Consider the following 21,936-nt stretch of genomic DNA (forward strand, 5'->3'; position numbering starts at 1 on the left):
AGAGCTCCAAAGAACTGTGACTAGCCCAAGGTCACCCAGCTGGCACATGTTGGGAATGCACAAGCTGATCTGGTTCCCCAGATAAGCCTCTCACAGCTCCAGTGGCAGAGCGGGGGATCAAACCCGGTGATCCAGATTAGAGTGCACCTGCTCTTAACCACTACGCCAGGCTGGCTCTCAGATAGATAGATTCCAGTCCAGAAGTTCTTTAGACACCAACCAGTTTGGGGGGACATAAAGCTTCCGTGTTTGGAATATGCTTCCACGGGAGGTGGTGATGACCACTAACCTAGATAGCTTGAAAAGGCGCTTGGACAGATTGATGGAGGAGAAGTCGATCTCTGGCTACCAATCCTGATCCTCCTTAATCTGAGGTTGCAAATGCCTGAGCAGACCAGGTGCCCGGGAGCAGCAGCAGCAGCAGAAGGCCATTGCTTTCACCTCCTGCACGTGAGCTCCCAAAGGCACCTGGTGGGCCACTGCGAGTAGCAGAGAGCTGGACTAGATGGACTCTGGTCTGATCCAGCAGGCTCGTTCTTATGTTCTTATGTTTCTTATGTTCTTAAGCAGCAGAAGGCCCTTGCTTTCACCTCCTGCACGTGAGCTCCCAAAGGCACCTGGTGGGCCACTGCGAGTAGCAGAGAAGCTGGACTAAGAATGGACTTTGGTCTGATCCAGCTGGCTTGTTCTTATGTTCTTATGTTTCTTATGTTCTTAAGCAGCAGAAGGCCATTGCTTTCACCTCCTGCCACGTGAAGCTCCCAAAAAAAAAAGGGGCACCTGGTGGTAGACCCACTTGCGAGTAACGAGACTTCTTGGGACTAGATGGACTCTGGTCTGATCCAGCAGGCTCGTTCTTATGTTCTTATGTTTCTTATGTTCTTAAGCAGCAGAAGGCCATTGCTTTCACCTCCTGCACGTGAGCTCCCAAAGGCACCTGGTGGGCCACTGCGAGTAGCAGAGAGCTGGACTAGATGGACTCTGGTCTGATCCAGCAGGCTCGTTCTTAGGTTCTTGTGTTCAAGAGTCAAAGCCTGCTTCATCAGATTCAATATCTGAGGAACGGAGCTTTGACTGTCGTAAGCTCATACACCCACCCCCCCTCAAATCTTGTCAGTTTCTAAAGTGCTCCCGGACTCAGATCTAAGAACAAAAGATTCTCTTCCCTCTGTGCCTCCCGCTGCCTTTTGTCTCACGTGGCGTAAAGACGCTCTTCCCCTTGTCCTTCTGTTTGTGGCCACATACAGCGAGACATGAATTAGGCATATGTAGATTCCTCCTGGCCTGGCTCACCCAGTCGAGCCTCATCTCCTCAGATCTCAGAAGCGGAGTCCTGGCTACTCCTGGAAAGGGAGACCTCCGAGGGGCGCCAGGGTCACTATGCGGAGGCAAGCGATGACAAACCCCCTCTCCAGCCTCGAAAACCCTACCGGGTTGCCCCAAGTCGGCGGTGACTGGAGGGCCCTTTACACCCGCATCCACACGGTCCCTCCTTCCCCATATTTTCCCACCCCTCGCATGAATTTCGACATGCACAGAAAACGCACAATGATGGAGCCCTCTGCGGCTGAGATACAAATACCCATTTCTCTGCCCTCACTCACAAGGGGGGAAATCCCCCTCCCCTTGCACGTCTAAACCTACACATGCAATTGTACCCATGCTCTCTCCGTTCTGCACACAGATGTCTGCTCCCCCCCCCCCATAGGCACACATCGCATCCCTCTGCCCCACGTGCTCTCATCCCAACCCCCCCCCCTTTCCCTGCACATCAGATGTCCGCCTTGTAACCAGAGCGCGGTGCGCTGCGTGCTGGAACAATCCTCTCCTTTCCTCCGGGTCTTCCCTCTCTTTCGCCCCCATCGGAGGGGGAAAGAGCCGTTCCCTTCCTTTGCGGCTCTCTTCTGCCCACTCCGAACGGCCTGTGGGTCCCAGGAAGCGCAGCTGGGGGGTCTCTGCGTCAAGGGGAGGAGGAGGAGGAGGTGGGGATGCTTGGGTAGAGAGCTAGGAGGCTCTGCTCTGCCAGGGCTGCCCCGCTGGGCCATCTTGCCTGAGCCCCCTAAGCGTTGCTAACCGGAGAGGGGGTGTGGGCGTGCGAGGGGTCCCCGGCTTTGCGCATGGCCCTTCGGCGTGGCTGAGGGTGCATTTCAGCACCAGGGACAGCGCCGGCGAGGAGGCGGGTTGCCTTTCAGCACCACGGACAGCGGCCGCGGGGAGAACCCGGAAACTGGGACCGCTTGGAGGGGAGGTGGGGGCGTGAAATTACAGCCCCTCCCCATCCCAAATCCACCCCCCCTCTGTCTTGGATAAGCCTTCCCGGTATCCAGCCTCCACCGAGGTGAAGCAGCCTGGACCGGGACCCCCCCACGTTGAAGTGGGGTGGGGGAGAGAGAAGAGGATGCCTCTCCGTCTTGAGTAGGACATGGAACGCCCCCCAGGCTCGATGGCTCTTCTCGTCTGTGTCTGCCTCTTCGGGATCCTGAGAAGTAAGTCTCTCCCTCCCCCCACCCCATCTTTTCACTGGCGTGGGCATCCTAGCCGTTCCCCTCCACCCCCACCCCAAAGAAAGGGCTTTGTGTGAAAGAGGCCAAGTGTCCTTTTCCTCTCCATTCCTTAATCTATGATTGACGTGGGGGGGGGGGTGTCTGACGGGCAGCGACCGTAGTTTGCCAGTCCTTGTGTGTTGCTATTTTTGTGACATGTCTAAATTCTGGTCTTGGGATACGTCAGTAACTCCACATTGTCTCAGCTGGACAGAGATTTGCAGGCCTTTACTGGGTTAGCAGTGGAAGTGCTGGGAGGGCAAGTTGCTTTCTGCCCTCCCAGGTGTTGGGTCACTTCTGATGCCCCCCCCCAAGTTTCCCTGGGGATCAGGGCATGGAGACTGTGCCGGCCCTCACCTCCAATCCATGTGGAACCCCCCCTTGACAAACTGGAAGGGCTAGACCAGTGGTGGCGAACCTATGGCACGGGTGCCAGAGGTGGCACTCAGAGCCCTCTCTATGGGCACGCGCACATCTAGGCTAGCCTGGGCTTGATTATTAGCATTAAACCTAAGACCTAGTTTTGGGGAAGCAGTGTAGGTAAACCCCACTGATTTTCATGCGAAGAACTAAAGCGCGATCCTTAACCTGGAAGTAAGCTCAGTTGCTGGCAATGGGGTTTGCTTCTGAGTAAACCCTCCTAGGGTTGTGATTCACCCGTTGGAAGAGTTGCACGGTTGCTTCAAAGCAAAGCCACCGACTACCACCAAGCTTATTCCCGAGTAACGCACGCCTCAGAGCCAACCGTTTTTTTCCAAACTAAAACCTCAGTATTCAGGTTAAATGGCCGTGTTGGCACTTTGCGATAAATAAGTGGGTTTTGGGTTGCAATTTGGGTACTCGGTCTCGAAAAGGTTCGCCATCACTGGGCTAGACTGAGATTTGGTATCCTTTAAGAAGAACTGTTTACACCTGAGAGGCGGCTCTGGCGTGTCCAAGGGATCAGAACTGCCCAGCCAGATCATTGCAGTGACCTGTGAGCTGTCCAAGGATTGGCAGCCCCGGTCAAAGTTCACAAGAAGGCCAGGAAGGATAAAAGCGGATGTGTGGAGAACCCCCCCCCCCCCCCGTGCATGCACAGTGGGAACCTCAGGAAGGAAGAAATGGGAGAGTTTGCTTGAGTATGGGGCCTCTTTTGGTGAGAGAGGAGGGGGTTTCTGGGCATGACTCCGAGGGCCGCTTTGAGCCAAGAGGTTTGGGGATGATGTGAAAGGATCCCCCGTTGGTATTTGCTTTCAGTCTAGGTGATCCTTACTAGGCCTTCGATATCATCCTCTCCGTGAGCTTTTAGCATTTTTGTACATTCGGGCAGAGCCGCTACTGATTAAATACCATTCTGTTGTGTGTTTTTCCTCCCTAAGCGATTTGCTCTGCAGCCCTTGCTCTTAAGCTATTTTAATTGTGCCGTCATTATAAGGAAACGCTAAGTGCCGTTAGTGCCGAGGATATTTGATATTCTCTTTTTTTATTGCATTATGCTGCAATCCGAATCGGGTTTAGAGCCTTCTAACTGTGCTGAAGTCAATTGGTTTGGAGAGGTACAAATCGGTGTAGGATTGCACGGAGGGTTACAGATGGTATGTTGCTGGGAGCTCATCGCGGTGAGAGTGTGGCTGGAAAGGAATTTAAACCGCTGGTGTGTACGTGGGTGAATTATTAGATTTTTAAAAATTGCAAGCGTATCTTGGCTCTCACGAGGAAAGCAGAGTAGTCATTTCTGCTAGATAATCAAAATGATGAATCTGCAGAACTGTTTTTAGTTCCTGGCTGGGTAAAATAACACGCGGTCCTGCGTAGAGTTATTCCAGCGAAGCCCGTTTATTTCAGTGGGGTTACACCAGAGTAACTCTGCACAGGAATCAATTGCAGAATCTGTATTTCCGATTGTCTCACCTTGCCGTTCAGAACAGACATATTTACGTGTTGTATTTTTAGGTTCTCGACGTTTCGTAGCCTCCCCTCTCCAGGGCTATTCACAAAGGAATCCTGTGCAGAGTTACTCTGGAATGATTTTCACCGGAGTTACTCTGTACGGGGTTCCACTGTCCCACACCCACCACCTAGCAAAAGATTTCCACACCTAGTCTTGTTTCCTCCTGGTCCGTATTGTCTCTGTCTTATGGCAGCGATGGCGAACCTTTTCGAGACCGAGTGCCCAAACTGCAACCCAAAACCCACTTATTTATCGCAAAGTGCCAACACGGCCATTTAACCTGAATACTGAGGTTTTAGTTTAGAAAAAAGCGGTGGTTGGCTCTGAGGCGGCAAGTTACCGAGGAGGTAAGCTTGGTGGTAGTCGGTGGTTTCCTCAGCTTTGGAAGCAACCGTGCAACTCTTCCAACGAGGTGAATCAGCGACCCTAGGGAGGGTTTTACTCCAGAAGCAAGCTCCCATTGCCAACAACCGAAGCATTACTTCCAGGTAAGGATCGGCTAGCTTTTAGTTCTTGGCATGGAAATCAGTGGGGTTTACCTACACTGCTTCCCCAAAACTAGCTCTTAGGTTTAATGCTAATAATCGAGCCCAGGCCAGCCTAGATGTGTGTGGGGGGGGGGACTCTGTTTGTGCATGCCCACAGAGAGGGCTCTGAGTGCCACCTCTGGCACCCGTGCCATAGGTTCGCCACCACTGTCTTATCGTATTTAGCCCCAAGCTTGGATGTGCGCGCGCGTTTGGATAGAGCGAAAGAGTGAATCCTTTTCCACAATTTATTTCATTTCATTTCATTTCTCAGAATGCATATCCCTCCTTTTTCTGCCTACACAAGGGCTACCGAAGTGGCTAGGAAATTAGAACGCACATAATACAATTGCATTTTGAAGCCATTCAAACCCCCCCCCCCCCCTCAAAAACCCAATATCCTTTCTTGACGTCCATTTCACAACATGTGCTGCCAAAGGAGCGAGACCAAGATGTGCTGGCCGTAAAACAGCTTGCCTGTTTTGAGCTGGGATTTGTACCAATGCGTATCCCGTTTGGGGGTGAATACAGAGTGGGATTGTTCACTCTGTCAAAACCTTGGTAACGTTTTGCCAGTTTAACACCCACGATTAGATCTTTCTTTTGACCAAGGTGGACTTCTGCCAGAACAATCCTTTCTATTTACTAAAGAAGCTGTTCGAGAGCCAGCATGGTGTAGCGCCGTGGTGGTGAACCTTTGGCACTCCAGATGTTATGGACTACAAGTCCCATCAGCCCCTGCCAGCATGGCCAATTGGCCGTGCTGGCGGGGGGCAATGAAATTATCAATCCATAACATCTGGAGATACCAAGGACCGAGGATACTATCTCCTGCCAGCATGGGCCAATTGGCCAAAGGCTGATGGGAATTGTAGTCCATAACATCTGGAGTGCCAAAGGTCTGCTATTAGTGGTGAACCTTGCTCCAGATGTTTATGGACTACAAGTCCCATCAGCCCTGCCAGCATGGCCAATTAGCGTGCTGGCAGGGCTTAATGAATCGCAACTAGTTAGGAGCAGATGGACTCTAATGTGGAGAACCGAGTTTCATTCCCCACTCCTCCACCTGAGTGGCGGAGGCTTATCTGGTGAGCAGGATTTGTTTCTCTGCTCCTCCACATGAAGCCTGCTGGCTGACCTTGGGCCAGTTACGGTTCTTCAGATCTCTCTCTGCATCACCTTTCTCACAAGGAGTTTGGGGGGGGGTTATAAATCTAAACTCTTCTTCTATTTATAGGCCGCTTTTCAACTAAAAGTCCCTGAGGCAGTTTACAAAACTGTAACATACAATAAATCAATAAAAGGCTCTGAAGATACAGTAAAAAAATCAGATCCTGTGCGCTTCTGTGCGCTTAATTCCTAGAAATAAAAATATATTTTTGGCTGCAGCAGGGAGGGCTAACTGGGTGTCATTGCTGTATCTCCGGACAGCCAAGAAAGCCAATGCAATTCTGGGATACATCAATAAGAGTATAGTATCTAGATCGAGGGAAGCAATTCTTCCACTCTACTCTGCATTGGTCAGACCGCACCTAGAGTACTGTGTTCAGTTCTGGGCACCGCAATTCAAGGATATTGACAAGCTGGAACGGGTCCAGAGGAGGGCGACCAAAATGGTCAACGGTCTGGAATCCATGCCCTACGAGGAGAGACTTCGGAAGCTGGGGGCATTTAGTCTGGGGAAGTGAAGGTTAAGAGGTGACATGATAGCTCTGTTTATTTGAAGGGATGTCACGTTGAAGAGGGAGCAAGCTTGTTTTCTGCTGCCTCAGAGACTACGACACGGAGTGATGGATTCAAGGTGCAGGAAAAGAGATTCCATCTAAACATTAGGAAGAACTTTCTGACTGTCAGGGCTGTTCAGGAGTGCAATTCAATGCCTTGGAGAGTGGTGGAGCCTCCTTCTTTGGGTTTTTTTAAAGAGAGGCTGGACGGCCATCTCTCAGGGGTGCTTTGATTGCGTGTTCCTGCATGGCAGGGGGTTGGACTGGATGGCCCTAGGGGGTCTCTCCCAACTCTATGATTCTATGTGTGTGAACCAAGCTAAGGTTTGGCTCAGCATGCCCCGCCCTCTAGCTCAGCAGCCCAATGGGAACTTCCACTGTAAATGCAAAGGTCAGCTTGCTCCTTCTGTGAATATTATTTATTAAAAACATTTCTACCCCACCTTTTTCACAGCTCAAAGTGAATTACAATAGAAGAAGAAGAGTTTGGATTTATGCCCTGCCTTTCTCTCCGGCAAGGAGATTCAAAGGGGCTTACAAACTCCTTTCCCTTCCTCTCCCCACAACAGACACCTTGAAAGGAAGGTATATATATATGTAAACCTTTAATGGCATCATTAAAACAACAACAGCAAGATAACAGCAACAATGGCAACACCAGTGTGATAAATACGATCTCCAATACAATGATGACCGATTGCTAATAACAGAGCGCAAAAATTTAGCCAACGCTTCAAATACTCTTGGAGGTCCACAATCCAACATGGTTACCACAATTGATAAATCAGTACAATCAACGGGGGTTATTAGCCGTGGTATACACAGTATCAATCACTCGTCTAATGCAACGTTAATCTCAGCCACTAAATGAACACGCAATGCATCAGCCGCTTTTTTATATTGTGCATAACAAACATCAATAAAGAGCATAAACAGTGAAATTCAGTGCAAAACAATTAGTGCAAACATTCCTTAATAATTTTCACAATACAGCTTTCAATTGCTCAAATCGCCGCGTTTGCTAGCCGTGCCTCCAACATGTCGTTGAAAATTATTAAGGGATGTTTGCACTAATTGTGGTGCCCCCTCACTGCTCTTTGCCCTTGCGCTGCTACACCAGGGTCCCCCTCATATTGAGGGCCCGCCGTCCCCCTTCTTGGGGTAGGTTTTAATTGGGGTTTTCTGGACGCCTCTTGCTTATTTATTTATTAATTATTAACCGCTGTTTTATAAGAGTTTTTAAGATGTTTTATTGATTATTAATGAGATGGAGCCTATGTGTTTGTGTATTGTATATGATTTGCTCCTGTTTAATTTTGTGTTTGATCCTTGTTGTTCACCGCCCGGAGCCCTTCGGGGATCGGGCGGTATAGAAATTGAAGAAATACATAAATAAATAAATAAATAAAATAATTGTTTTGCACTGAATTTCACTTTAATGATGTTTGTTATGCACAATATAAAAAAAGCGGTTGATGCAACGCAAGTTTGTTTAGTGGCTGTTATTAGCCACGGGTCTAGATATTTATTTCTAGCTAAGCTATGTAATGGACTGAAGAGAGTTCTGAGAGAACTGGGACGGGTCCAAGGTCACCCAGCAGGCTTCATGTGGAGGAGCGGGGAGATAAATCCTGTTCACCAGATAAGAGTGTACTGCTCATGTGGAGCAGTGGGGAATCAAACTGGTTCTTAACCGCTATACTACATAATTGAAGTACCCCCAGATCTTCCTTCTCAGCCCTGACCTGGATGGGCCAGGCTAGCCCAATCTTGACAAATCTCAGAAGCTGAGCAAGGTCAGCCCGCTTGTGACACAATGCGACTGTGATTGTGTAAACACTAGTGCATTCCCATTACTCACAATACAGCTTTCAATTGCTCACAATCAGCTGTTTGTTAGCCGTACCTAACATGTCAGCGTTGAAAATTATTAAGGATGCTTGCACTAATTGTGGTGCCCTCACTGCTTTGCCCTTACAGGCACCAGGGTCCCTCATATTGAGGGTCTGGCCGCCCTTCTTGGGGTAGGTTTTAATTGGGGTTTTCTGGACGCTTCTTGCTTATTTATAGATATTTATTAATTATTAACCGCTGCTTTATAAGAGCTTTTAAGATGTTTATTGATTATTAATGAGATGGAGTTTGTGTTTGTGTATTATATGATTTGCTCTGTTTAATTTTTTGTTTGATACACTATCACTCGAGTTCGATCAAGGTATAGAAATTGAAGAACATACATAAATAAATAAATAAATAAATAATTATTTTGCACCTCGAATTTCACTTTAAAGATGTTTGTTATGCACAATATAAAAGGCGTTGAGTAACGTTAGCTTGTTTAGTGTGGCTGCTATTAGCCACGGGTCTAGAGATGCTCTAGCTGCTTGGCGTAATGGACTGAAGAGAGTTCTGAGAGAACTGGGACGGGTCCAAGGTCACCCAGCAGGCTTCATGTGGAGGAGCGGGGAGATAAATCCTGTTCACCAGATAAGAGTGTACTGCTCATGTGGAGCAGTGGGGAATCAAACTGGTTCTTAACCGCTATACTACATAATTGAAGTACCCCCAGATCTTCTTCTCAGCCTCCTGGACCTGGATGGGCCAGGCTAGGTCTAATCTTGACAATGCCAGAAGTTGAGCAAGGTCAGCCCGCCAGGACTAAAGCGCATCAGATTGTGATTGATAGATATCCCCCCTTTCTCTCCTGCTTAAGGAGTCTCAAAGGTCAAGGCTTACAATCTTTCTATTTTCCTTCCCGACAGGCCACCTCCTCTCATCTCAGATTCTCAGATTCTCAGATTCTCCCTATTCTGCCCTACCTTACAATGTTGTCGTAAGGACTGAGTTGAAAGAAGCATACAAAACGTTTGTTTTTTTTTAAAAAATATATATTTTATTGAATTTGTTAAAACGAACAATTAAATCTCATTTATATTCTTAGTCGTCTTTTCTATCACACATAAATCTGAATTTAATTATCCTCCACCCATCTATTAAAGAGAAGAGAAGAGAAAGGAGAAAAGAACAGAAAAAAAAGAGAAAGAAAAAGAAAAAGAAAAGGGAGAGAGAGGAAAGAGACAGATGTGAAAGAGTTCGGTAAGAAAGAGAGATAAAATTCTAAACCTGGAGTAATCAGCTATTCGATCATTGAGGGTATCAAACAGTAACCATGTCGTCTCTACAACTATATAACTAACAAAACTTTTATCCTGGGAGAATTACACTTAACACAACTGTTCCCTTTATTAACTTTAAAGTCGTTTGTTCTGAATTTATAGCTGAAAGCAGTAAAATTTACACATTATTCTTATAGTCCATGTATATCTTCCAAGTCTTCGAGTTTTCCAGGATTATCCCTCAGTGACCAAGTGAATCTTGCAATGTTAATGTTAAACTATTTATATGCCGTTAAAGGTGTTTGAAATTGAATTGACCAAGTGAATCTGTCCATTCCATTTCCATTATATGTGCAGTCTTCTCCAAATCTTCAACCCTTGGTGACACTTTGGTTTTCCCCTCAGGCCACCTCCTCTCATCTCAGATTCTCAGATTCTCAGATTCTCCCTATTCTGCCCTACCTTACAATGTTGTCGTGGGACTGGTTGAAAGTATACAAAACGTTTGTTTTTTTTTAAAAAATATATATTTTATTGAATTTGTTAAAATAAAAAAATGAACAATTAAATAAGAAAAAGATACATGTTATAAGTATTCTTGAGTAGATCTTTTCATCACCTGTCGGTGCAGTATCCTCCACCCTTCTATTAAAGAGAAAAGGAGAAAGAACAGAAAAAGAAAGAAAGGAAACAGGAAAGAACAGATATGAAGAGTTCGGTAAGAAAGAGATAAAATTCTAAACCTGGAGTAATCAGCTATTAGATCGTGAGATTATCAAACAGTAACCATGTTGTCTCTACAACTATATAACTAACAAAACTTTTATCCTGGGAGAAGTACACTTAACACCCTGTTTCAGATTCTCCCTATTCTGCCCTACCTTACAATGTTGTTGTAAGGACTGAGTTGAAAGAAGCATACAAAACGTTTGTTTTTTTTTAAAAAATATATATTTTATTGAATTTGTTAAAATAAAAAACGAACAATTAAATAAGAAAAAGATACAGGCGACTTTAACAAGGTCTTTCTACCACATAAATCTGAATTTAATTATCCTCCACCCATCTATTAAAGAGAAGAGAAGAGAAAGGAGAAAAGAACAGAAAGAAAGAGAAAGAAAAAGAAAAGGGAAACAGGGAAAGAGACAGATATGAAAGACTTTAGTGGGTAAGGCTGAATTTATAGCTCCTCGAAGTAAGGTACACATTATTCTTATAGTCCATGTATGTCTTCCAAGTCTTCGAGTTTTCCAGGATTATCCCTCAGTGACCAAGTGAATCTTGCAATGTTAATGTTAAACTATTTATATGCCGTTAAAGGTATTTGAAATTGAATTAATCAAGTGAATCTGTCCATTCCATTTCCATTACATGTGCCGTCTTCTCCTCCAAAGCTTCAACCCTCGGCGACACGTTGGTTTTCCACATCTTAGCGATCACCATTCGTGCCGCCGTCGCCATATAGAGGAAAAGCATACAAGCGGCTTTATCTGATCCCTCGAATGTAACAAGGACCTCACAATGTTAATGTTAAACTATTTATATGCCGTTAAAGGTATTTGAAATTGAATTAATCAAGTGAATCTGTCCATCCCCATTATATGTGCAGTCTTCACCTTCAACCCTGGTGACACTTCTACTTTTCCAATTCGGCTGCATCACCATTCGTGCCGCCGTCGCCATATAGAGGAAAAGCATACAAGCAGCATACGAAATGTTTGGAATATTTCACTAGCCCTCTGGAAATGCCTGCCACCGCTTTTCTAAGGGAGAGAAAATAAGCTAACCTGTCCTTCACCTCCAGCCCCCGGAGAGAGAGAAAAGAGGTCAGGCAGGGAGGTGAAGGAATGCTTATTATACAGGAAGGCTTAATGCTAGCGCCAGCAGCATTGCTGTGTCTTCAGTTAGGATGGCTTCCTGCTTCCATCCCCCCCCCCCACCCCCCACCCTGCTCTCTCCCTTTATCAGATCCGGTTTGTTTTTTTCCTGTTCCTCTTGCCTTTGTTTTCGGCACTAACTGGCATAAAGCGCCATTTGGTTGCAGTCCACATAGGTCAGCCCCATCAGCTCTGTTGACCCCCCTGCAACAACCACACTCTTGGGCCTCTCCCGCACATGCAAAATAATGCACTTTCGATCCACTTCCAACGCACTTCGCAGCTGTGTGGAATTGCAAGATCCCCTTGCAAACAGTTGTGAAAGTGGATCGAAAGTGCGTTATTCTGCACGTGCGGGAGGGGCCTCGGATTCAGAAACTGGTTTATTGGACAATAACGTTGCGGACAGGATGCAAGCCAAATTTTGCTGGAACTACGACCGAGTTAATTCATGTTATAGTATTTTCTATCAGTATGTATGAGCGTGAGAGTTGGACAATGAAGAAAGCCAGTGGTGGGATCCAAAAATTTTAGTAACAGGTTCCCATGGTGGTGGGATTCAAACTGTGGTGTAGTGCCAATGGGGCGTGGCTGGGCATTCTGGGGGCGGGGCAATCCTGGGCGGGGCTGTGGCCAGGACGCAGCCGCTGCACCGGTCCTTAGGCGGGAAACGAATGCACGCAGGCGCAGGCTGCCACGCACGCCGGTGCACCTCCTGCTAGACTGCTTCAAGTTCTGCGCGCTACTGCTGAGAGGAGGAGCATAACTAAGGCAAAAATCACGTGGCAAAATCACCAATTAGTAACCCCCTCTTGGCACACACAAATAATTAGTAACCTACTCTCAGGAACCTGTGAGAACCTGCTGGATCCCACCTCTGAAGAAAGCTGCCAGGAAGAAAGGAGACTCCTTTGAAATGCTAGAAAACACGTGAAGCAGCTGGGCCGCAGCCAGCATTGAACTGAGGGCTTGGCTTGGCCGGGGCCAGCTTTATGCTGCTGGCTCCGCCTTTGAAGTCCACATGACTTTGGAGGCGGAGCTTCGTGGGAAGAGCCCACAGTTTAAGGCTGGATCTGGCCAAGCTGAGCATAGCTTTGAACTGCAGGCTCGGCCTAGTTGGGTCCAGTTTTGTACTGGTAGCTCTGCCTCCAAAGTCCACCTGAACTTTGGAGATGGAGTCCTCAGGGTAAAGCTGGATGTGTTTTGCCAAGCAGCGTTCTTGGTGGGGAGGGGGGCCGGGAGGCTAAGGACTCCCCCTTCGAGTGGTACCTGGGGCATGTGCCCTGGCTGTCCCACACAAGATACGCCTCTGCGTGCCGCAGGGGCACAACTAACTCACTCCTGACGGTCAGCAACACTGCCTGGACTCAGCTTGGATCCAGCAGTCAGGAGGCAGAAAGGGCCGTACTTAAGGTAGAAGAAGAAGAAGAAGAGTTTGGATTTATGTCCCCCCCTTTCTCTCCTGCAGGAGACTCAAAGGGGCTTACCATCTCCTTGCCCTTCCCCCCTCACAACAAACACCCTGTGAGGTGGGTGGGGCTGAGAGAGCTCCGAGAAGCTGTGACTAGCCCAAGGTCACCCAGCTGGCGTGTGTGGGAGTGCACAGGCTAATCTGAATCCCCCAGATAAACCTCCACAGCTCAAGCGGCAGAGCTGGGAATCAAACCCGGTTCCTCCAGATTAGATACACGAGCTCTTAACCTCCTACGCCACTGTTTGGATTTTGGAGTTTGGATTTTGGAGTTTGGATTTTGGAGTTTGGATTTTGGAGTTTGGATTTTGGAGTTTGGATTTTGGAGTTTGGATTTTGGAGTTTGGATTTTGGAGTTTGGATTTATAGCTTTGAACCTGCGGGCTTGCAGCCTGAAGTTCAAAGCTGAACCTGACCAGTGGACGCCAGCAGCAAACAAGCTGCTCCAAATTCCCCGTGGAGATCAGGGCGGGAGTGCGGCAGCTGGCCCCACATTCAAACTCCACATGGAGTTTGGGAGTGAGGCCCGCCCCTGGTGTTTGACTGGGCCGAACGGGGCGGGGCATTCTTGTGAGGGGGTCGGGCGTGCTGCAATGCACCCCCCAGGAAGTGGCGTCTAGGATGGTAGCCAGTGGTGGGATCCAAAAATTTTAGTAACAGGTTCCCATGGTGGTGGGATTCAAACAGTGGCGTAGCACCAATGGGGCTGGGTGGGGCACAATGGGGGCTTGGCCAGAGAATTCCAGAGAATGGGAACATTAATCACCATTTCTGGCCTGTTACTGTAAAAAAAACTGCTTACTGTAAAAAAAAAAAGGATTCCTAATTTCCAGCTGTCCATAATTTAAACTCATTATAGCAAGTCCTACCGTCTACTGCCAACAGAAACAACTGCTTCTCCTCGAATTGACTGCCTGTCAAATACTTAATACTTTCAGATTTTGTTTCTAGCAATCAAAAGAAGGAGACTTTCCTTAAACAAGGAACTTGACCATATTTCTAAAACATGTTTGGAAAACAGCCCAACAGGGAGAATTATCCCGTTTTCTACCTTCGCTAACCAGCCACATAGGAAACAACAGGACTTTATGGTTTGGGGACCTAATGGAATTTCTAATGGAAAAGCAGACCCGAGTAGTAACCCCCTCTTGGGAACTGGTGAGAACCTGCTGGATCCCACCTCTGGTTGTAGCCCCCTCATGCCCGCCTTGCTACGCCAGTGACGCAGGGACCTTGAAAACCCAGAGGGGAGTTTACAAATCCAAGTAGAAAGAGCAGGGACGGATCCTGCGGGCGCCGGGCCCGGAGTGCTGTTCATCAGTTCCTTCCAGATGAGGCCACGAGCCATCCTGGCAAAGGTTCAAGGTTGGCATCCGACTAAGATCCACGGGTGACGGCGCACGCTCCCTCCTCGTCCTCTGTGGAAATATATTTTCCGTACTGTGCATTATGACCCACCCCTTATCCCTGATCAATACTCCAGTCAGCCTCTTCATTCAAGCAATGTCTGTATTATGCAGCTCCTGTCAACTACTTCCCAAAGTGGCAATTAAACTGTCAGGGAGCAGGTAAACGTTTGCGTTTTGTGGCTCTGCCAGGAAAGGGGCGATGAATCGTGAAAACTGGAGTCACAGGAGAAACGCCGGCTGGCTTTTTTCCCCTTCCAGGTGCAGAGAGCCAGCGTGGTATCGTGGTCAAGAGCTGGTGGATTCGAATCTGGAGAACCGGGTTTGATTCCTCACTCCTCTGTCTGGGTGGCAGAGGCTTATCTGGTGAACCGAGTGTGTTTCTGCACTCCTACGTTCCTGCTGGGTGACCTTGGGCCAGTCCCGGTTCTCTCAGGACTCTCTCAGCCCCACCTGCCTCGCAAGGTGTCTGTTGTGGGGAGAGGAAGGAAAACACACTTGTAAGCCACCTTGAGTCTCCTTACAGGAGAGAAAGGTGGGGTATAAATCCAAACTACTCCTCCTCCTCCTCCTCCTCCTCCTCCTCCTCCTCCTCCTCCTCCTCCTCCTCCTCCTCCTGGGTGGCCTTGGGCCCATGGCTTCCTCTCATCCTGTTCTACCTCACAGGGTTGTAGGGAAGGTAATATGCAGGGGGCAGAGCCACCGATGCCGCTCTGAGCTCTGCAGGAAAAACGCACATTAAAAATGCCATCATTTTCAGTGAGAGTGTAACCCATGCCATTTTAGTATTTGTGTTTCGTTTAGATGTTATTAATAAGAAAACATTTGAATACTATCTGTAATATTTGTGTATGATAGAAAAAACACATTTATAAAGAAAATAATTATAATTATAATTCTAAATGCTAATTTTATAACAAATAAACGATTTTATAACCAATGAACTCTACGGCAGCCACAGATGCAGGCGAAACGTCAGGAGAAAATGCTACTGGAACACGGCCGTACAACCTGGAAAACCCACAACGCTCCAGTGATTCCGGCTGTGAAAGCCTTCAACAATACAAACTCTAATTCTAATTTTCTTCTAATGTTATGATACTCTATCTATATATATAAAAAGCTAACAGTGACTTTGTTAGTCATGCCCTAACGCCGAAACGGCTGGACGGATCGTCCCCAAATTTTCACATGACGTTCCTCCCTGTCGCGGGCAGGTAATTGGACATTCAAAATGCCGAAAGTCCATACCTGAGCCAGGTAAAACGTCTTTTTCCTGGTGCACCAGGCCATGAAGCTGGCTGTGTTTAACTGTCACCCTTAGAATGTTCGTGCAGCCTGTCTGTGGCTTGGGATGAGGGCTTAGGATGTTCGTGCAGATGGGCAGAGATGAGCAGTGAAAACAGTAAATAGGTAATACTGTTAGGTAATATGAGTGGAAGTGAAACACATACACACTTTGCCATGTGAGACGTCAGGTGGGGTCCCCCCCCCCTCACACGCTGGTAACTTTCACTCTCTGTGCCTCACCCACTGCTACCACACAACACACATACTCTCATACACATCCAGCTCATCCTCACACACCTCACTCTGCCCTCCCTCACATCCATCCACCACTTACCCACTTCCATATTCACCACAGCTCTCTTTTACTAAAAGCAAGCTGGAGTTTGCCTTTTTCTTCTAAGAAAATCTGCGGGGTGGAGGTGAATCGAAACTACTGGCTCCGCTTCTTTTGCACGTGGCCCTTTAAGAACCCTGCTCCTAGGCCTCAGGTAAATTTGACAATGGCTGGTCAGCAAACACAGAAAAAATGCTATGAGAAGAAGAAGAGTTGGATTTATATCCCCCCCCCTTTCTCTCCTATAGGTGACTCAAAGGGGCTTACAATCTCCTTTCCTTTCCCCCCCTCACAACAAACCCCCTGTGAGGTAGTTGGGGCTGAGAGAGCTCCAAAGAACTGTGTCTAGCTGGCATGTGCTGGAGCGCACAAGCTAATCTGGTTCCCCAGATAAGCCTCCACAGCTCAAGTGGCATCGTGGGAAATCAAACCTGGTCCTCCAGATTAGAATGCACCTGCTCTTAACCACTATTCCACGCTGTCACATAGCTGTTGCTGGCCCAGGAACAGTGCCAGGCTAATGGTGGTAAGCCTGCTGCCCAGGAATTGAGTAATGGATGATGGGGAAGGGTGAATCAGAAAGAAGAGGCAGTCCTGTTGCGGAAGGGGGCCGAGGAGGGAATTAAGGGGAGAGGCTGCCCCTGTGCACTTAGCGGCTAGACGCAAGGCAGAAATCCAGCGGGTGAGCCTGCCTCCTCTCCGCTAGGAAAGACTTCACCAAATGCAGTAGCTAAATGGAGCATCCAGGAATACCAGCTGTTTCAAGAAGGATATCGACAAGGTGGAACGGGTCCAGAGGAGGGTGACCAACATGGTCAAAGGTCTGGAATCCATGCCGTATGACCGTGGTGGTGAACCTTTGGCACTCCAGATGTTATGGACTACAATTCCCATCAGCCCCTGCCAGCATGGCCAATTGGCAGGGGCTGATGGGAATTGTAGTCTATAACATCTGCAGTGCCAAAGGTTCGCCACCACTGCCCTCTGAGAAGAGACTTATGGAGCTGGGGATGTTTAGTCTAGGTGAAGAGAAGGTTAAGAGGTGACATGATGGCCATGTTTAGATAACTGAAAGGCTGTCATGTTGGTGAGGGAGCAAGCTTGTTCCGGAAGTAGTGCATTCCACTGTCGAACAGCCCTGATTGTCCAGAAGTTTTTCCTGATGTTTAGGTGGAATCTCTTTTCCTGCACCTTGAACCCAGGACTCCTGGTCCTTGTCTCTAGAGCAGCAGAAAACAAGCTTGCTCCCTCTTTGACATGACATCCCTTCAAGTATCTGAACGTGGCTATCATGTCAACCTTCCCTTCTCCAGACTAAACATCCCCAGCTCCCTACGTCTCTCATCGTAGGGCACGGATTCCACACCTTGTGCCATTTTGGTAGCCCTCCTCTGGACCCATTCCAGCTTGTCAATATCCTTCTTGAATTGCGGTGCCCAGAACTGCACACAACATTCCAGACAATATTTCTGACCAATGCAGAATAGAGAGGTACAATTACATCCCTCGATCTAGACGCTATGCCTTAAAAAGGGCTTGGACAGATTGATGGAGGAGAAGTTGATCTCTGGCTACCAATCTTGATCCTCCTTGATCTCAGATTGCAAATGCCTTAGCAGACCAGGTGCTCGGGAGCAGCAGCAGCCGCAGAAGGCCATTGCTTTCACCTCCTGCACGTGAGCTCCCAAAGGCACCTGGTGGGCCACTGCGAGTAGCAGAGAGCTGGATAGATGGACTCTGGTCTGATCCAGCAGGCTAGTTCTTATGTGGAGTAGGAGGTTAAGAGCTCGTGTATCTAATCTGGAGGAACCGGGTTTGATTCCCAGCTCTGCCGCCTGAGCTGTGGAGGCTTATCTGGGGAATTCAGATTAGCCTGTGCACTCCCACACACGCCAGCTGGGTGACCTTGGGCTAGTCACAGCTTCTCGGAGCTCTCTCAGCCCCACCCACCTCACAGGGTGTTTGTTGTGAGGGGGGAAGGGCAAGGAGATTGTCAGCCCCTTTGAGTCCCCTGCAGGAGAGAAAGGGGGGGATATAAATCCAAACTCTTCTTCTTCTTCTTCTTCTTATGCTCCTATTGATATAGCCTAGAATCGCACTGAGTTTATTGGCCGCCGCATCACAATTGAATGCTGAACCCAGCCAAGCTGCACTTGAGAGACGTAGAGGAGTTTTCAGTGCTTGCCTTAGGTGCTATTTTCTATGGATACGCCCCTGGTAGCATCCAGCACCCCCCTGATTGTGTAGAGTTGCCAGCTTTGGGAAATACTTTGAGATTTGGGGGGTGGAGCCTTGTGAGGGCGGGGTTTGCAGGGGGAGGGACCTCAGCAGCGGCCAATGCCGTAGAGCCCACCCTCCAAAGCAGCCATTTTCCAAAGGCGAGCTGATCTTGGTGGTCTGGAGATCAGTTGTAACGGTGGGAGATCTCCAGGTGGTAACTGGAGGTTGGTCACTCACGGTGTCATGTGGGTGCCTGGACTAAAACCAACGTGGTGTAGTGGTTAAGAGCAGATGCACTCTAATCTGGAAAACCGGGTTAGATTCCCCGCTCTGCCACTTGAGCTGTGGAGGTTTATCTGGGGAACTAGATTAGCCTGTGCACTCCAGCACATGCCAGCTGGGTGATCTTAGGCTAGTCACAGTTCTTCTGAGCTCTCTCAGCCCCACCCACCCCACAAGGTGTTTGTTGTGGGGGGGGGGAGGGAGAGGAGATTGTCAGCCCCTTTGAGTCTCCTTACAGGAGAGTATAAATCCACACTCTTCTACTTCTCTTCCTCCTCCTTCGCACATAAGCGCTCAGTTGCCGCTTCAGCCGTGCAGGACGATTGCCAGACCAGGCGGGCCATAATTCTGAGCTGCTGGGAGCCGGTGACATTTTAACAGCCGGCTGAAATGTTCTCATGAATGCCGGGATTAGCTATTCATCAGGAGGGCAGCTCGGGAACCAGCCCAAGTTCTGGTCAAGCAGTCAGGCCAAAATGCGAGACCAGGCCCGGCTTCAGAAATAGCTCATTTTTTACCAACTCTGCTCTATTTTTACTGCTACTATTATTTTACTAAAGCGTTCTGTATAAGGCAGCTTTATAGTGTGTCTTTCCATGTGAAGCCATCAACGTGTGTTCTCAGCCAAAACTGACAACTTGGGAGTTCATGGATTGTCGAAGGCTTTCACGGCCACAATCAACTGGCTGTTGTGGGTTTTCCAGTTTGTGTGGCCGTGGGCTGGCAGTTTTTGCTCTTCGCCTTTTGCCTACACCTTTGGTTGCCAAATGACACTACAGAATGAAGAAGTTTGGATTTATACCCCGCTGTTCTCTCCTGTAAGGAGACACAAGGCCGCTTACAAACTCCTTTTCCCTTCTTCTCCCCACAACAGACACCTTGTGAGGCAGGTGGGGCTGAGAGAGTTCTGAGAGAACTTGGACTAGCCCAAGGGCATCCAGCAGGCTTCACGTGGACGAGTGGGGAAACAAACCCCATTCTCCAGACCAGTCAGTCATTCGTGTGAAGGAGCAGGGAAACAATCCAGTTCACCAGATAAGAGTCCGCCACTCATATGGAGCAGTGGGGAATCAAACCTGGGTCTAGGAATTCCAGAAGATCTCTGATGGGGGCTGCCTGGAGGTTTTCAAGTTATCAGATTGATTGGGCACCAGTGTTTGTGGAGTTAGCATTATGTCTCAAATTCAAACTAGACCTTCATTAGGCATCAAATAGAGAAGAAAATATGTTTGTGTGTGTATGTGTATGTGTGTATATACACACACACACACCTGGAGATAGATAGATAGATAGATAGATAGATAGATAGATAGATAGATAGATAGATAGATAGATAGATAGATAGATAGATAGATAGATAGATAGATAGATAGATAGATAGATAGATAGATAGATAGATAGATAGATAGATAGATAGATAGATAGATAGATAGATAGATAGATAGATAGATAGATAGATAGATAGAGATTTGACTTTTAATTTATATACCACCCTCCCCCGAAGGGCTCAGGGCGGTGTACAACATAGTAAATAACAACAGCATATCAATATAACATGCATAAAGCAACGCCAATTACAACAAATCCTAACACTGGTCCAGCATCTCAGGTTAACAACTAGCACATATCAGCATAGCAGCATCGTAACAATTTGTAACAGTATAATAGCATCTTACATTTTACAGGTAACATCAAACAACGCAACATTCCTTTCTATTTGCTTCTGCTACATTATCAAGGCTGGAGTGCGGAGACTGCTATATCAGATGTTGGTACCAGCAGTAGAAGGTGGATTTAATGTCTGTTGAGGTCCTACAGGAAGATATCCACTCCCCTGGTTTCCAGGGGAAACACACACACACACACACGCATGCACACACACAGACAGATAGGGTTTAACAGAATAATGGAGCTGGTAAAGGTGTCAGGAATATACAGGCATCATTTATACAGAGGGGGAAGCCCAGAAAATTATTTCAAGGTATTAACCGGGAAGTTGGCCACCATTTCCAGTATCTTGGGATACTGACTGTGCAGAAGACAATTCAGTTTAGAGTTTGGAGAGAATGGGGGTGCCAGATTTGGGGCCTTCAGAAAGAAGCTGGGTCTAACTTCTGTGAATCTAGAGCAAGCATATACAATATGCTCCAAGGTCTCTCGGGACCTGTAACCTGCGGCTCTCCAGGTGTTCATGGACTACAAATCCCATCAGCCCAATTGGCCCTGCTGGCAGGGGCTGATGGGATTTGTAGTCTACGAACATCTGAAGAGCCACAGGTTGCAGACCCCTGCTTCAGAGGTTGGGCAGTGCGCGCAAGTACGCATCTGGTGTAGAGATGCCCCGAATCTCTCTGGGGATAGAGCAAGAAGAAATGTGTTGATCTTTGCTCTAGTGATCACCTGTCTCAGCTTAGGGCAGTGGTGGCGAGCCTATGGCACGCGTGCCAGAGGTGGCGCTCAGAGCCCTCTCTGTGGGCACGCGCGCACAGAGTTCGTCATGTAGGGGGGAGCGGAAAATCACCCCCCACATACACCCACACCTCTAGACTGGCCTTGCTTCTGAGTAAACCCTCCTACGGTTGTGATTCACTCATTCGAAGCGTTGCACGGTTGCTTCACCAAGCTTACTCCTGAATAACGCGCACCTTGGAGCAAACCATTTTTTTTCTAAACTCAAACCTCAATATTCAGGTTAAATTGCCGTGTTGGCGCTTTGCAATAAATAAGTGGGTTTGGTTGCAATTTGGGCACTTGGTCTCGAAAAGGTTCGCCATCACTGGCTTAGGGTCGAACAATATGTTTAATGGGCCTGCATTTCCCGGGGATGATGTTAAAAGCCCTTTCCTCACGTGCAGAATAATTCACTTTCAATCCACTTTCACCATTGTTTGCAAGTGGATTTTGCTCTTCCGCACAGTCAAATCCAGCTGCAAAGTGGATTGAAAGTGCATTGAAAGCAGTGGTGGGATCCAAAAATTTTAGTAACAGGTTCCCACGGTGGTGGGATTCAAACAGTGGCGTAGCGCCAATGGGGCTGGGCGGGGCACGACGGGGGCGTGGCCGGGCATTCCGAGGGCGGGGCATTAATAATTTCTCTGTTACTGTAAAAAACTCTTACTGTAAAAAAAAAACTTACTAATTTCCAGCTGGTATCTTTCCGTCCATAATTTAAACTCATTCTAGCAAGTCCTATCGTCTACTGCCAACAGAAAC

At 47.9% G+C, this 21,936-nt stretch overlaps 1 pseudogene; it reads left to right on the forward strand.

Annotated features, from left to right (window-relative positions):
• Positions 1-1,794: 1,794 nt before the first annotated feature.
• LOC125436496 overlaps positions 1,795-21,936 on the forward strand; it is a 37,635-nt pseudogene continuing 17,493 nt past the window's right edge.

The sequence above is a fragment of the Sphaerodactylus townsendi genome, linkage group LG01 (assembly GCF_021028975.2).
Source record: "Sphaerodactylus townsendi isolate TG3544 linkage group LG01, MPM_Stown_v2.3, whole genome shotgun sequence".
NCBI classification, from domain to species: domain Eukaryota; kingdom Metazoa; phylum Chordata; class Lepidosauria; order Squamata; family Sphaerodactylidae; genus Sphaerodactylus; species Sphaerodactylus townsendi.